This window comes from Schistocerca americana, chromosome 1 (assembly GCF_021461395.2).
Source record: "Schistocerca americana isolate TAMUIC-IGC-003095 chromosome 1, iqSchAmer2.1, whole genome shotgun sequence".
Taxonomy (NCBI): Eukaryota; Metazoa; Arthropoda; class Insecta; order Orthoptera; family Acrididae; genus Schistocerca; species Schistocerca americana.
The window spans coordinates 1,014,518,727-1,014,531,070 of NC_060119.1; the positions used below are offsets into that span (position 1 = coordinate 1,014,518,727).

Genomic DNA, 12,344 nt, shown 5'->3' on the forward strand with positions numbered 1-12,344 from the left:
AACATAACTCAATCATCAAGCAATTCTAACGCGAACCATTGAACGCCTGAGTATTATCTAGCAAGTATGAGAAATTCACAATACAAATAAAAGACTTATACATTCGACAAACAGCATTACTCATCTCTCTCGACATAGAGAAGTATACCCCTCGATACCCACCACAGACGCAGTAAAACTAATTGTACAAAACCTACTGACCTATAACAGACTACGTGCACACAATATTAGTGAAATAACCAAAAACATTAAAGCAATCGTATCCCAAAACTACTTCCAGTTTCAAATGGAATTTTCCTTACAAAAAGATCACTTTCCGGTGGGACCTCTAATATCAGTAACATTGGTAGACATGTTCATCAACGACATAGAAAACCCAGTCTTCGATAAAATCATCACAAAGAAAGGATATGAAATTGCTTACTGGTACAGATATATGGATCACATAATACGTACTGTAGATGAACGAACAGAGAAAATATGTAAACTATATACAGACATAAGCAGTACACACAAAAATATTCAACATGGAAAAAGAAACACAAAAGCAAATACATTTCTTGATATAACAATAAAGAGAGACAGCAATAAGCACACATTTGACATCTTCAGAAAGCCAACAGCGACAGATACAACTACACATGCTATATTCAACCACAGATACAGCCATACATGCTACATCCAACCACCCTCAATAACAAAACTTAGCGCTCCTGCGACACATGTTACACAGACTTAATAATATCCCACTCAACAAATAAAACTATAAAAAAGAATTACAAATAGTAAAACTCATAGCCCCAAACAATGGTTCCCACACACGTATAGTACAAAGACTCAACCACAAAATGAAAACGCAAATAAAGAAAAATGAAAACAAGCAGAGAACACAAACACGATAGCACTCCACAGACATTATAGCATACACAGAAACATAACATGACTAACTAATATAAACGATACACTTCAACATACATTCTGCGTCACGGAGAATTTACGTTCCAAGAAGAGTCAATCAACACATTATTTCTTCCCATATACAATTCGAAAAATGACCATGGCCGTAAAATACAGAGAAATTCTTTCTCGCAGGGAGGCTTACGACAGTAATTCTTTTCGCACACCATACGCGAATATAACAGCAAAGGGGGAAGTGGTTGTTGTATCCGAAGCACCCTGCGTTGTATAAGATGACTTGAGGCGTGTAAATGTAAAGGTAGAGTAAAGCCCAGGCACTTGATTCTTTTATTAACATAACACAGGAGGCTAAGATACCTTTACGTCCGTTTACGATATGGTGTTTTCCAGTAAGACACATCGAATCAGATATACTACCTTATCAAACGTATCCAGCCATTCATTAGTGGATATTAATGTGGTGGGCGCCCGCCTTTCACCTCTATGACGGCTCAGCTTGCGAGCTAACATCCCAAAATGTTCAGGCTCACATGCGATTTCTCTTCGTCGAAATGTATTGGCTCAAATTCGTCTAGGGGTTGAACGTATCGCATTACACGCCCTAAATTAGACACTTGTGAGCCTTTGGTTCAATTGTCTGGCTAATGGCAAGTTTGTGAAATTTTATGAAACATACAACGTTAATATAACGTATAACAACAGTAATAATAATATCGGGGGCTAAATTAACGACCCATAAGTCATGTAGGCCACACAGTTGCGATTTGGTTAGAATAATGTTTGTTCAGAATGCAAACTAATAGCGAAAGTGGTAGTATTTAGAATTACTATTACACTCGGGCGCATATCCTTTTGACACAGTTCGATCATTAACAATCTCATCGCAAAACACAAGTCCAATACTCCACCTCGTTATTTACGCGAAAAGTTAGAGTTCACACCAGGCGTGCGGCTGCTCGGCGCTCAGAGACTAAGTCCTGTGATACCACACAACGCCAAATTTTCTAAGTCGTTTCACTTTCTAGCTACCTCAAGACCGACCGTCCGCTTCCGCGTCTCCACCAGCACTGTCTCTCTGCCCGTCCCCGGCCGTGTTTCCCCGCGCGCCGAATATCCTCGCTCAACTGACTAGGGCAGTTCCCTTTCCTGAAGCCGTCCACCGGATTGGTTACAGCTTATTCTAAGTTTTAACATATTTAAATAATCAAAGCTTGACCACTTTCACATTCTAAATAAAATAACAATAATGTCCATTACATAATAAACGTTAAATTCTTTTACATAAAACCAATGTAATTTCCTTCTCAACTTTGAATGCCGCGGCCAGTAGCCTTGCACCAATGTCATTTCTGATAAATAAATAAAGAACAAAAGTAACTATTGTGCAATAAACTTTACGACAAGTATTCTGTCCCTAATGATTCAATTATGTGTCACGCTGTCATCGTTCAATGTGTTTTATGTGGAGGAAAAGATGATCTGACGCTAAACTGAAAATACTGATAATTTAAATTTGCTATATGTTTTAACCAAATAAAGTTACAGAGTTGATATTTACAGCATTTGTCGTTTTAATGATGCGCTACTATATGAAATGTCGATAGTTCAGATCGACCAAAACATTCAGATTTTAGGATTCAGGTCTTTGTTACAAAAGTTGTTAATTTCATTTTAACAGTAAATTCTAAACTATTGTAGATATGAATGATATTCAAGTTTTATTGGGATTGCCATGAAAATTTATGAAGGATAGTGGGTTAAAATTACTATGGCTTCATTCCCTGAATTACTACAGAATTAATTAATTTTAATAAATGTTTCCCTTTATGGCCAATCTTAGGTCCGCAATATTTAACACTGCTACGTCTACCTGGCCACAAACAGCTTCTACACGGTTTCCCTATGACGTAGGTTCTCGTCTGTCTCTCTCGCACACTACAGTGCTTAGGCATCATTCAGCACAATAGACGCCTGAGAATTTCCTCAACTCATGGCGAATCTGCGCTCTTTGTGGCACACGGTCCTCTACGACAGGGTTCGTTTCACAATTCCTGAAGGCTGACTCTTTCGGCCATATATTTAAATGAGAGCAAAATACTCGTTAACTCACAAGCTCTGCTGGGGACACCTTCAATAACGTGTTTGTAAGTTTGTGGACGAATTGCAGCCCATTCTTCCTCAAGAGTCGAAACCAGAGAAAGCAGCGATGTTGGACGCTGGGATCTGGAGAAAAATCGACTTTCTAAGTCATCCTTAAGTTGTACCATTTGGTTCAGTTTGGGAAAATGGAGAGAACAGTTCATTTCAGGAATGTAACAGCCCACAAAACGTGTCCCTAAAAATACCGTTTACGACAGGATGTATCGTCATGCTGATACTGACATCCTCTCCGAATTCTTCCTCTCCTGTGCGCAATACACTGTGTTATAAAATGTGTTCATTTCCTTCCGCATTTGCTATCTTATTATGCGGAATAAGTGGACAGCACACTAATCATAAAAAACAACCACGATAACCAAACACCACTTCCTCTTTACTTCACAGTTGGCTCTATGCAGGGCGAGGCAGCTAAGACGGGCCAACACAAATATATACAGAATAAATAAACAAATCTAAGTGTGGTTTTCGCCAAGTTCTAGCCGTCAGTAAGGTGAGTTTCCTGTCGTTGCAAGTGATTTTATCATTTATAGTCGCCGAATTACGACATCGACTTTGCTTTTTTTTTCTAATGGAACTAAATACTTTTTTCTTTGCCATTGGAAAGAACTTCTAAGAGAACTTCAACGGCGTAACATGTATGGAACTTGATCAAATAGTATCAAAGTAACAGCGCCGCTAACCACTGTTGCACTGTCAGGAGCATAGGTTCCACGAACGTCTACCCTATTACTCCAAATGTAAGCAGACACGTTCTTGTGTTTACCTGTGTACCTGAAAACCATCAGTCCGTGTTTTGCTGTTGTAGCAATCAGCTGAGTTGCTTGTAAAGCTGTTGAGAGATTCATAATGTATACGACAGTCAAAAACGTGTATATCGATTAGGGCGAATGTCGCCAAACTATTGGAGCAGCTGAAGAGCATCCAGATAGTGCCAAGTAATTACGATCTGTCGTTGCAAACATTTTAAAAAAAAGTTTTAGGATCTGGAAGTGTGGAGGATAAAATATGCCAAGAAAAAATGTAGGAGACACAGTCTTAAAGACACAGCCGTAATGCAACACTATCCGTCCAGGAGAGAGGGACTGCGTGTTCCGATGAAGCAGACGGCTAGATCGGCGACAGCCCAGCTGCTGGCAAGGTCTGCCATTTCGGACAGGCGTTTTACCGAGGAGCGAGACAAAGAGCGTCTCACAACGTCCCATCTTTTCGTTTATCCGATCCTGAATTTTCCTTCCTCGGGATAGCAACATTTTCCTAGTGAACTCCCATTTGCTGGAGTATGTGGGTGGCAACCAGATGGGCTCTGAGCTTGGCCTGACATTACCTCCACTTGAAACTTCCCGGCAGATTAAAAATATGTACAGGACCGAGACTCGAACTCGGGAACTTTGCCTTTCGCGTGCAAGTGCTCTTCCGGCTGAGCTACCCAAGCACGACACAAGACCTGTCCTCACAGCTTAATTCCACTACCACCTCATCTCCTACCTTCCAGACTTCACGGAAACTTGCAAGATTAGCACTCCTGGAAGAAAGAATATTGAAGAGACCTGGATTAGCCATAGGCTGGGGTATGTTTCCCGAATGAAGTTCGAATTCGGGTCTCGGTCCGGCACACAGATTTAATTTGCGAGGAAGTTTCATATCCACGCACACTCCATTGCAAGGTGAAAATTTCATTCTGTATGACTTCCACTTACTTGCATCAGGCTTTTGATGTATGGTTTCCTATCAGCTCCCTTGGCTAACTCGCCGGCCGAAGTGGCCGAGCGGTTCTAGGCGTTACAGTCTGGAACAGTGCGACTGCTACGGTCGCAGGTTCGAATCCCCCATAGTGCTCAGAGCCATTTTGAACATTGAGGAACTCGCGTATTTTCGACCCAAGTGGTATTAAGTTTTGAAGCCGAAGGATGTCTTTGATTCTTTTCATTCTACTTCAGACGGACAGGTTCGATAGCTCAGTGAAAGCAGCTTCTCTAGGGGAGAAAACCTCGATAGGAAATCCTGCAACCTGGAGGCAGTGAGTTGGCAGCGTCACCATCAGACTGCGCTTGCATAGGGCCCCGAACTCAATCAAGAACGATTTTCTTACTTGATAAAAATAAACAGGATGGGCAGCAACTACGACGACTGGACAACAAAAAGGATTCATACTTTGGAATATTGGACAAACTATTCCTGGAAATCCGGCTGCTGTGGCCAAGCGGTTCTAGGCGCTTCAGTCTGGAACCGCGCGACGGTCGCAGGTTCGAATCCTGCCTCGGGCATGGATGTGTGTGATGTCCTTAGGTTAGTAAGGTTTAAGTAGTTCTAAGTTCTAGGGGACTGATGACCTCAGATGTTAAGTCCCATAGTGATCAGAGCCGTTTGAACCATTTTTATTCTTGGAAACTTGGAATGTTCGCGGTGTAGTTACTAAGGAAACAGAACTTATTACGGAATAAAATTAAATATAGTTGATCTAATAAAAACAAAATGGGAGACAACCTACGACCCTGCCTTACAACTTGGTTGAAATGTATCTATTTAGTATGGTATCTTAAGCATCTTGACAATGAAGAAAAAGATGCAGCAAATATAAATGTAATCGAAGAAGAACAGTGACTACTACATTGTAGAGATTTGTGGTCTAACAACCCCCTGGAAAAAGAAGAAGATAACGATGGCCCTGTTCATGGACATATAGATGTTAATACCTTAACGCAGTTAGAAAGAGCATTAAAAGAAATGAAGAGTAAGAAGGTTATAGTAGATGATGGAATAAATGCAGAGCTTTCTGAATCTAACTGATAGATATTCGGATGGATGCCATATTCCAAGATCCTGGTCACACATCCAAATAATGCCTTTACTTAAAAGAAGCTGCTAGAAACAGGTGTGAAAACTGTAGAGGAATAAGTGTTTTCGATACACGATATAAAATATTTGGAACGTATTAAGTACAAGAGTTTCGACGTTATATCCCCTTTTCTTTTCTATTATCAGCTTAACTATGAAAGTGGAATTTCTACAGGATCGCATCTTTCCGAACACGTTTTATTCTTCTAGTAATAGCACTCTTTTACTGCTTTTACTGGCTCTTTTACTGGTTGAAGAATGGATGTATAAAATTAACGGAGGCATTTGTATTGCATCGCATTTTACACTTAAGATGATGCTACATGTTGATAATCAGATCATTATAAGTAAAACTGAAGACGAGAAACAAAGAGCAGTATATAAGTACAGAAGGTACTTGAGGACTATAGTTTTAAAATTTCCATAAATGAGACAAACACAATGACCTTCAAAGATAAATACACTCTTTAAATCAAAATTATAATCAGTACCACTACATTAGAACAAGTTACGGGTTTTAATTACCGAGGAATGTATGTAAGCTATAAATATGAAAAAAAATTTACAACAATTTACCCATGTTCCCGCAAACATGCGACACAATAATAGAAGCCAAAAAACTACAACCAGAAAAGAAACACGATCAAAGTTCCACAGAGTAATGGCTGTGCCTGCTTTCCTCCGAGGATCTAAAATATGGATGTTGAGGAAAGCTGATAAAAACAAGATAAGGCTGCAGAAATGAGATTCCTAAGAAAAGGAAAAGGATGTGCCCTTTTAGGTGAGATTAAAAATGAAAAAAGTAAGGGAAGAAATAGAAACTATTTGGAAGAAAAAAAACTGTAAATTATGAAAAAAAAAGCATGCCGGCCGAAGTGGCCGTGCGGTTAAAGGCACTGCAGTCTGGAACCGCAAGACCGCTACGGTCGCAGGTTCGAATCCTGCCTCGGGCACGGATGTTTGTGATGTCCTTAGATTAGTTAGGTTTAACTAGTTCTAAGTTCTAGGGGACTAATGACCTCAGAAGTTGAGTCCCATAGTGCTCAGAGCCATTTGAACCATTTTTTTTTTAAAAAAAGCATGTTGATAGAATGCCGAAGGAGAGGATCTTAAGAATAGTACTATAGGCCTAAGGGAACAAGATATCCGGAAAGATTAAAGAAACCATGGCCGGATGTCTTCTGAATTTGGAAAAAGACAACATTGTCTAACCGATGAGTGCAGAAGAAGAAGAAAAAATGAATGAAGAGCAACTGACGAAAGCAATGAAACTAACATTCTAGCAGCTGTAACAAAGAATGAAGATGTCACTAAGAGGCATCTGGGAGGTATGAGAGGGGTCAACCAAAAGAGTGTTCTCCGAACACTACATTCCATTGCATTTCACCCTCTTCACTTTTCGCTGCATCTGCAGTTCCAGTACAGTGACTTCCAAAATTGGTTTCAGTTTTCCGAAAGTTATCTACTGAAAGTGGAAAGTGATGCGGCACATTTATCCACTATTTTGTTTAAGGAAGAAGCACCGTGTGCAAACCATGGGCAAGTCAATCTTCGCAAAATCGTCAGCTGGAAGCCCACGCTGACTTATGTAGGTGGATAAAAACAATGCTCTTGGTCTGCGAACATTTGGTGCGTGTTTTTCAAGAGCTACATGATTGGTCCCTGTTTTATTAGAGGGAATCTGAAAACACTTATGTATCTCGAGTTCTTAAGCTATGTTGCTGCCGCGGTTATTGGAAGACGCCCCACTGGAAATGAGGCAGTTTGTGGGGTATCAGCACGCCGGATGTCCCTCTTATTCCGCACATGTAACGACAGACCCTATTACTAGAACATTTGGAGAGCATTGGAACGTCGTTCAGGAAACGCAGAATGGTCTGGAACCTCGCCAAAATTAATACTTTTATATGTTTATCTGTGGCGAAAATTAAAACAAGATGTCTATTGGGAAACACTTACGATTCCCGAAGGCATGAAAAGCCTTACACGTCGGGCCTGTGCTGCTGTTAGCTCCAGATGAAAATCAAAGTGCAGCATTGTTTCTTCAGAATCACTTTGTGGCGTGTAGCAATGTTCATCATCAACATTTTGAGCGCTTGGTGTGATAGCCGTGATAAAAAACACAAGAACCGAAACTGAATGTGAGTTACGTGTTTGCTTGCATTTGGTACATTAGGGCAGGTATTTGTGGAACCTGTCCTCCTGATAGGGGGACATTGGTTTGCAGAACTGCCGTCTTGATGCTATTTGATCAAGTCTGATACATGTTGTGCCAATGCAGTTCTCTAAGAAGCTTCTTTCAAGTAGCACAGAAAAAAAAAACGTGTTGTTCCATTAGAAAAAATCGGTGTCGTAATTCGGCGTTTATCAACGATAAACATTACGTGCAAACGTCAGGAGATATGCCTCATTGTTGGCAAAAACAGAACCTCGATACATTTATTCATTCTTGGTATGTTAGGCGTGACCTGTCTTAGCTGCCTCACGCTGCGTGTGAAGGCCGGGTTACCGGCCCGGAAAAAATTACTTCTCGCGGCATTCGCCAAACTCCAATCCCTTCCATCAGATAGCCACAGGGTGTGCCATGATTCGTCACTCAAAATTACTCGTTTCAGGCCATTCATTGTCCAGTGGCGTTGCTTTTTACACCTCAGTCATTGAGCAAGTTGGACGGCTGGTAGCAGATTTGGAATTCACGAGTTATTTCTTCCGCTGATGGTATGCAGTGCTTAACAGTTCCTTTCCGTCAGTATATTAGGTTTGCCTTCGCGTTTACATTAAAAATTCACGGTGAGCTGGGCTGGTTTAAAAGGATAGAAATGTCTCTGATGGATTTCCTGCTCAAGTGTCATTCATTGATCTGTGCTTGTTCGAAGGGAGGATCTTAAGAAAATCTAATTTATCCGCTAAACAAGTGGCTTACAAGATGCCTGTCTGACCTATTCTTGAGAATTGTTCATCAATCTGGGACCCTTATTAGGTGGAACTGACAGAAGAGACAGAGAAGATCCATCGAAGAGAGCGTGTTTCGTCGCTGAATCGTTACAGAGATGCTCAACAAGCTCCATTGGCAAACGCTACAAGAGAGGCGTTGTGCATCATTCGGAGTGGTTTGCTATTGAAATTTCGGGAGAATGTTTTCCGGGAAGAGTCGAGCAACATATTGCGTCCTCCAACATACGTCTCGCGAAATGACCACAGTGAAAAATTCGAGAAATTATAGCTAATCCAGAGGCTTACTGACAATCATTCTTCCTTGGCAGTACTAGAGGTAAGCTCCGCCGCACATCGCCAGGTAGCTTGATGCAGATGTAGATGCAGAAGTCACTGAGCTTTCCTGAGTGACCCATTCTGTTGCTTGTCTACTGACAAAACAATACTTCCCGCCCTCTTACGTATTGGTGGGTCACCCGCTCGTGACATCTGCTGGTCAGTTCTGCATTGCATAGGGATGTCCCGGTAGTTTTGATCAGATAGTGTAGGTGGAGAAGTAATTCGTGAACTATCCTATATTACTTAGCAAAATTGCTAAAAACGGACAACAAACAGAATAGCGAACAGTGCCTCGTTAAATTAAAAATGATTTCTTAACAACGTTTGACTGTTTCTATTCTGCGATAGGTTTGCGCAAGACATGTGAATTTAGCATCTGTGATTAACCAACTGGCTTCAATTTAGAATCGCGAGAATAATTGATACAATAAGTATTAGTATTTGACACTCCTAGAGTATTCTTTGAACGTCTGGCTTAGAAATTATCATCTCAACAAGACTACGAGAAATGTATGAACCATATGAAGACGCCCATGTAAAAACGGAAAGAAAACTGAACCTGTACATAACCTGTCAGTGTGACAAACTGTGCCGCACCATATTATCAGAGTTATGCGCTACGTGTGGAGACTTTTTTAGATCTTATCGTCAGATACAGATATCTGAGACTATTGCACTGTGGTTCAGTCAGGATGTTCTAACTGTATTTTACCGAAAACGTACCAACAGTGCGATGTACATTTCCGACATACAGACATAAAGCAAATGGCATGATACCATCCACTTAAGTCATGTTTAGTTTGCTTAGTTATGTGCTGCACAAGTACATGTACTTCTTATGTAATTACAATTGCAGCCGAACACAAAACGTCCTCCTACAATGTAACTGTGTACGATACGTATGCGATGTGCATAACTTTGTAACTAGTAGAGAGTAATTAAGTTATTCGCTGCTGCGCGAGTGACTGGTGGAAAGTCGAATATTGTAAGTCTGAACATTTCGATTCACTGAGGGGTAATAGCAAAGATTTCTCATAATTATTACAATATCCATAAAACTTTATATTCAATATCGTAAGTCGGGTTAAGGTGGAGCAGTGCTGGACTTGCATAATGGGATGATTCTACGCCCCCAACTGGCATCCACGTTTAGATTTTCCGTGGTATCTGTAGATAGATTAAGTATCGAATGCTAGGATGATTCCTTTGGAAAGCACGGTATAGATTCCTCATACATCTTAAGCTTAAATTCCGTCTCTAACTACACCACGACTGACGGGAAGTTAAATCCCAACCTTCTTCCGTATTCTTCAATAACTTATGGGCAAAGAATGTGACGAATTGCACATCAAACGAGGTTAATAGTTACTGTACGATGTAATGTTGTAAAGCAAAGGAAAGTCGTACATGAGATTCCCTCAAATAAAGTTTACCGGATTATAGTAATGTAACCTAGGTTGTAAACTATCCTTCTATAAATAAGCGATACAAAATGTGAATTTCTGGATGTCATTTGTCTTGAATACTATTTTGATATGCGTTGTTAGTGACATCTGTATTAGAAATCAAATTTTTATTTGATTTTTCTTTCGTTATTCATCCATCTGTAGGTGTCCAAGCAAAAAAAAAAAAATTTTCAAGAAGAGAAGACAAAGCCGTTTGGATTTGATAAAGATACTTAACAGAATCATTCTTGTTTGAATCTGAGAGGAGCTGTAGTTACTACTAACTTCTATTGTTCTTATTTATGAATATTTCCGTCACTTCTTGATTGAAACATTTTCATATTTAAGGTTGAATAACAAGTACATTGTTTCTGTTCTACTGATTATTGTTTATTTCAAACTATTTTTCAGCTTATTGGGTCATCTTCAGCAAACAATTGAGTACCGTCTCTCAGGTAAACAAACATTATAAGAGAAGATACAAGCCACTTGCATAGTATTGTGCATCAAACTTGTTTCTGAACGCTGTAATTACAGTTTACAAAATGGACGACGTTAAGCACAATAAATAATTAAAGTACACAATATTACAGGTTAGATAGTTGTAGTGCTAAATTTCGTGCAATATAATCATCTAGCCTGTAATGTTGTCTATTTATTGTGCTTAACTGTCCATCGTGTAAAATGCAATTTCAATGTCAAGAAAGAAGTTTGATGTACAGTACTATGCAAGTGGACTGATTCTTTGCTTATAGTGTCCCTTTCAGACGGCAGTCAGTTGCTCCCTTAAGATGGCCCAGTAAACCAGAAACTAGTTTAAAATAAACTAAAATCAGTTGAACAAAAACAGTGTACTTGTTATTCAACCTTAAATAACTTCTTCTGTATTTACATTTTCCTTGCCGCAATATTTTCTGGAAATGATACTATTTAAGCATAGCTTCCTACTTTCGCATGACTCCCAAAATTTACTGAGGATGAGAATGAGGATAACAGGAAAACAACAGTATGGAATTTTGTGCGAATGATTATGGTTTCTTGTTTCCAGAATACTGAAATCAACACGTAAATATTATTCTGCTGCGCTACTTTTCACCGTTTCGGTACTTATTGGCAAAATAATGGAATAATTTCTATAGGACGGTCAGGCATATATTATTCACAAGAAACAATGCAAAATTTAGAACACATGCTCTATTTCTTATAAATTAAATTACGCTTTATAAATGCATGGTCGAGAAGCCGGCCCTGTAGCTCAAGGTGTTCGGTCAGAGAGCTGGCTAGTTTCTGTAATACACAGAACTGAGTGAAGGGATCAACAACGAACTTCAACGGATGTCATGTGACGTCCGCTACGACCACACAAAAAAAAAGGCAGGACGCTAACGCGCGAATCCTGGTGGTGAAAAAAAACTTTAACTGCCAGTATTTCCCCTGCAGGAGGAATAGAGGTGGTGGCATAATGTTTCTGGTCACCAGACTTTACGCCAACGTTCTGATTTAAATACTAAAACTCTCCGCAGTGTGTTATGAAGTGAGGGCGTGTAACAACATACAACACAAAGGTTGCGCTGCACTCCACACACACATGCGCGAGCGCTCACAAACACACACAATACATACATATAGTAATAAAATGTTGTAATGTGCCGGCCGCGGTGGTCTCGCGGTTCTAGGCGCGCAGTCCGGAACCGCGCGACTGCTACGGTCGCA

The 12,344-nt window shown here is 40.1% G+C and overlaps 1 protein-coding gene across 1 annotated transcript in view; it reads left to right on the top strand.

Moving 5' to 3' along the window:
- Positions 1–12,344, top strand: part of LOC124548874 (innexin inx7) — a 170,427-nt gene that overhangs the window by 118,537 nt on the left and 39,546 nt on the right. The window lies entirely within an intron of this gene.